The 5781-nt window shown below is 40.0% G+C and overlaps 1 pseudogene; it reads right to left on the reverse strand.

The window, feature by feature from the left end:
• Positions 1-2707: 2707 nt before the first annotated feature.
• Positions 2708-3431, reverse strand: LOC115620164 (annotated as a pseudogene).
• Between the last annotated feature and the right edge of the window lie 2350 nt (positions 3432-5781).

Here is a 5781-nt window from a genome sequence, read left to right on the forward strand (position 1 = left end):
AAAAAACTTGCTCACATTGCGAGTGAGAATTGACGCGATGTCGCTCTTGGTGCCACATGCTGAGCCAACACTACGCCATGATTTCTGTTGCGCATTTCAAAGGACCTTTTGTGTATTAGCGTGTGTTTATGTGTGTGTTTGTGCCTGCACAGGCATTAACATTTTGTTGCCTACATTTTGGCGCGCTATCATCGAACTAAAGTACTGGTATAAAAAAAAAAAAGCAACACCATATATAATAACAGCAAATCAACAACGGAGTGCCACAGTAATGCAAATTGAATATATCCCTAATAGCACCAAGTCTGAAGCTGCGCACTGAAAAGAAGTTGCTCAGATTTTTGTAATTTACATTTTGTTGTCATTGCTGTCATTGTTTTGTTTATGTCAGAATTTTTTATGTTTATGCTTATATTTATGAGACTCATTTGCATTTTATTAAAAGTAAGCAGTCGCATCATAAAAACAATAGAGAATGTAAGTGAAAATCTTGTGGCATGTTTCCACATAAATGTCAAAATTTTGAAAAGTATCACCCATTCCGACTAAATTGCTTTTACTAAATAATAGTTTTGATGATTTCATTTTTATACTCTGTACATGAAATATACAAGAGTATATTAGGAAGTGAAAAATGTAAGGCAGAAGGAGGCTTGGCAGACCCCACAAAGTATATTTATTTTTGATCAGCATGACAAGACGATCGATCTAGCCCTGTTTGTCTGTCCGTCTGTCAGTCTGTCCGTCCGTATGAACACTAGATCTCAGAGACTATAAGAGCTACAGACACCACATTTTGCACAAAGATGCCTTATGTGTGTAAGCTATACGAGTTAGTTTTATTTTTTTGATTTCCCCCCACTTCCCCCCTATGGGGGTATTTCCGTAACGCCGTTCGTATAATCGTCTATATCTCGGCCACTATAACCTAGTCATTTCAAATTTAAAGTCCAAGATGCCTTATATGAATACGCAGAAAATTGGTTTTTTTGAATTCATCTCCACCCCCCACCCCTCTCTTCGAACTCCAATTTTGAAATACCCCCAATTAGTGATTATGTGTCTATATGCCAGTTTCATTATGTAGACCTATTTTACAAGAAGTTATAGCCATAAATATGTTTGCTGCCCAAGCGCAGTCCGCAGCTGTTGTTGATACTGATGAGCTGTGTTAACCATTAATTAATAATTTGCAAAGTATAAGTTTTCCCTTTAACTTGAAACTATTTCTACATTTTAATTGTCAAATTTGACAGCAATGGGAAAGTTGCAGATAAATTTTGTCAGGTATCAATGGAAGTGCAGAGGTGCACGAAAGGACAAAAAGATGAAGACTACTATTGAAAGACAAACTAGTATATATATAGTTGAGATTGTATTGTAGTCAAGTCATCCATTTTTCTCGACCTCCTCTCTGGTATTTCCGCCGGTTTTTCCTTTTCCACCGTTTTTTCTACCGCATGTCGTACGCCAGACCCATCATCAGGAATATCAACTATCGCCTTTAGCAAGAGTTCATTGTTATTTTCTCTTAAGTTTAAATATCCTTTGCTAATATCAACTGTGGTTGTTGGCGGCTCCGTCTCTTGAACACTCTCTCGGCTGCTGATCTTCGTCGTCATCACTGTTATCGCCTCCTGGACAATCTTCTATTTTGTGACAGCCTCCTTATTTCGAACTATGTAACCATCTTTTGGACCGCAACCATTCCCGCATTTATAAATGCATTCGACGTCCCACCGCCCCCGTGGTCACGGCAATAATCCTGACAGTCTAAATAGGCGCTCCCCAGGCAGGCGACAACACGATCCGCATATGCGATATGCACTTGCCATAGCTCAAGAAGCAGATATATGAGAGCAACGTGAAAGTGATGTTTCGGCATAACAGCAACAGTGCAACTAACTTTTAAATATCAGAGACGAAACGACACGGACGATGTAATATATTACAACACCGTGTAAAGTCTATGGACAATTCAATTAATATTATACGTTAAATATGAACTTATCTTGTTATACCCTTTATTCAAAGAGGGGGAATACTAGTTGGATGCAAATGTATGTAATACTCAGAAAGAGGAGTAGTTGATTCTTGACTTTTCTTTCATTTCCAAAGTTATTAATTAGATCCCACTCTTGTTTCTTTATCCTCCTGTGTGTTTCAGGGTTAATTCTTAAACGTACTTTAAAATAAATATCGAGTTTTTCTAGTATTTTGAAATAAGTAATTGTGTCAAAAAAAGAAAACGTGTACGTATATGTATGGTATAACGAACATCGTACTTCCATTAAGAACCATCAGCATTTTTCGCTTTCATAGAAAAGAAAATAATCATTTTATTATAATTTTAATCGTATTATTATATTTATTTTTTTTCGAATGTTCATTTTTACATTAATACTTGCTTGGCACATAAGTAACTGCCGCTTTCGAGTGGCACGCGCTCACTCAGCTGACCAGCAAAGATGGGTGCAGGCCAGCTGCTGTAGCGCTTGTACTCGTATCTATTTTCCAGCTAACGCAGAAATTGTTAGTCACAGATATGTACTGCAGGATCCAAATCAAGATGCTACCACTGCCTACATTCTGTAGCGATACTCTTGCACCTGATGCCAATCAGCTGCTGCAGAATCTGCGTCTAGTGCAAGGGAATTCGGACGTGATGCCTCCTCACAGACCTGTGCCGTATAGGTTTAGGGATCGACTACTCGCGAGGCGGTGGACCACGTGGCCGTAGCACACTTTCGAGCAAATTGGGACCTGGCTGGTTCTTGGGCCTGGGCGTGGGCGTGAGTGAGCGGGTGTGTGTGGTGCCCCCTCCTTCTTGTGGACCGCTGATGTGGCGGCACGACGCTGACGTATCTTCTCCTCCATTTTGCTGGGAACCATGAAGCAGTTCGACTCCTTGTACACTGGCTTGCGACGATCATTCCATGGGAAAGTCCACTGTATGGGTGTAAAGTCACGTCGCCAGGGCTTGCGCGGCTTAAACCAGCAATCGCACGTCCAATCCTCTTCGCCAGGAGTATCATCATCTCTGCAATAGCAAGCAACTGAGTCGACACGTCTCCACAAACTGTAGCTCAATACTCACCCGCGAACATAGACGCGAACATAACGGGATGACTTCCGGAACAGTTGTAGTGGCCTCGTTAAAGGTCATTTCCAGGGCCGGAACTCGTTGATTTGCGTGATCTCATCCCCAATACGCATGCCCGCTCTCTTAGCCAGCCCCGTGGGCGAAACATTATGATGGTCAGTGGCTCGAATTGGTCACTGCCCCCGGACACTTCAATTCCCCACATGGCATCGAAGAAGCTCATGATGCGGCGATCCGTTTCGAGAGTATAGGTCATCTGCAGCTCATACTCGACATTATCGAATGCATCCGAGTTATACTTGGGCACCCTAATTTTCGAGTCAAACATATGCTGCCTCCGATTTGTTATTCTACTTCTAAGCACTGACGTGGCGCGCAACCCGTCCTGTTCAAAGATTGTGGCGATTGCATCACTATCTGATCGCTTTTATAGTCACTTTTTTGGCAGCACCCACCCGCACTCTCTCCCCATCGATACTCGACCTGAGTACTCTCAGTGGCCGACAGATTGGCCCATTGTCAATGTCATTGACGGAGTCGCCTGCCAATTGATTGCAAACGCATTGGCGCACAATTGATTTAGAAAATTGTAATTACAAGTATTTTTTAGAACTATTTTTTGCGGAAATTGCAACTACAATGGTGTTAGATTGCTTTCATGTTAGTCAAGAACTTAGCGAGCATCGAGGGCGGACAATCACTGTCAACTCATCGCACTGCATATCGCTTGCTACAACTTTTTGTTTGTTTCTTTGGGGCCCACTCTACTATTTTATTGAAAACGGAAATGTCGCCTTTGAATGTCGGCCAGCTATACAACGCCCACCGTCCCACACACTTGTACTTGTATGTACGTACATACTTGTATGTATGAAGACAAAACGCGCATCGTCCGATGTGTCCACAACGCTAGGCTAAGCCTAAGTTGTTTTGCCAGTTTTCGCACAGCCCGCTGAGCAGAAGAAGCTGCCTAACTGCAAGTTTTGAAGTGCTAACGAGATGTCTGTCGCCATCCATATACATGTTCTTTTTGTTGCTGTGCTTGTCGTTGTCCAAGCGATTTGATTTCACTGACCTCAATTATAGCCATCGCTGTGGTTGTGGTTATCCCAGTCGTCGACTCTGTGATAATGCAGCTTCAGTTTTCTCCGCCTACTGAATAATTCATTTTTGCGAATCCAACACAGCACAAGGCCGTAAAAAATATGTCACTATGGACAATGCCTAATACTTGTAGTTTTTGCCTCAGGCCACTCTTTAGATTCAGCAAAGAAATCAGCAAGAGTCAGAAATAATTACATTTGGACATTGGCAAATCTAACAGCCACACAAAATTCGACCTGATTAGAGTGGGACTATTGGAATATGCAATGCTTTTTAGATATTTAAGAGTAGGTTGCAATATTTATCGGTAAGTATTGGATATGTGCCTTCAAAACTAGTATAATTCAATTTGACTCAACTATAGTGCTTAACACTTTTGGTCTACATATAGGTATATGGTAAGGGTTTCAACTAACCCCATGCTTTTTAATTAAAATGTTAACTACAGTTAACATGTTTTCGCTGCTTTCCAACTAAAATCTTAATCTTTTTCCAGCACCTTACTGCACACACATTTTTTTCAGCCATGGTCATGGACCGCCAAAAGCTATTATAATAACTTTTTAGATTTAAGTACTATTTCCAGATAGATAAAAGAAATAAATTATCAATAACTTTTTAGGAGAACTCTTGAGTAAGGAAAAGGTTTTGAGATGTTTTCAATCGAAAATGCTGGAAACTTGTACTAAATATTTACGAGAAAACAGTTATAACTAAATCTTGATTATGTGACCACCCAGCTTTCTGAATCTTAATTTTACATTATCTGTGCACTAATAATTGCTTACTCACGTATTGCTCGTAACTTGGAGTCATGCAGCTCCTAATCTTCTATCGTGCCCCGAACCTTAGCCTATTGTAACTATAAAAGCGTCCAGCCGTTGCCTATTACTATACATTCTAATCATGAAAGTCTTGGGAATTATCCAATTGTATTGTAAGTTTGTAAAGTGATTCACAAACTCTAAAATGAAGATCATATGTGTCTCATCTTTTAGTGATCGTAGTGCTGGCTCTAAGCAATGCTAGCGCCGATAAAGAAAAAATGGACAGCACGTATTGGACCCAAAATCTTGAGATAGATAGATGCGTCAATATGTTCGATGCTAAACAAATACACTAACTATTTCTGGAGCAAAACTTGATGAAAGTTCGTGAAACTGATGATGATGAATATACTTGATAATTAAACACAATTTCCAAATTAGTAAAAGAAATGTAAAATGTCAAAATTTAGTTTATTATCATTGCTTATGTACAAGTATGTAGTATACGTAGTAGGCAAATAACATTTGATATTGACATTGAACGTCTCATTATTAGTTATGTATCTTTATAACTGCAGCTACAAGACAGTAGGTTATGCTTTAAAAGCACTAAATATGCTGCCAACAGTTGTTCGCCTCAGCTTTTCAAGAGAAGGTTTCATTACTCCATAAAAACTCTTAATTGCCATCACCTATGCAGCTAAACTTTTCAATAAGTGCCTTCTTCAATATAACGTAGGCGTTCTTCACGTAAAGGTTCAGTTTTGAGCCCGGATTAGGATCAGATTTGGCACCAACGCATTTAAG

The sequence above is a fragment of the Scaptodrosophila lebanonensis genome, unplaced genomic scaffold, assembly GCF_003285725.1.
Source record: "Scaptodrosophila lebanonensis strain 11010-0011.00,11010-0021.00 unplaced genomic scaffold, SlebRS2 tig00000007-arrow-arrow-pilon, whole genome shotgun sequence".
Taxonomy (NCBI): Eukaryota; Metazoa; Arthropoda; class Insecta; order Diptera; family Drosophilidae; genus Scaptodrosophila; species Scaptodrosophila lebanonensis.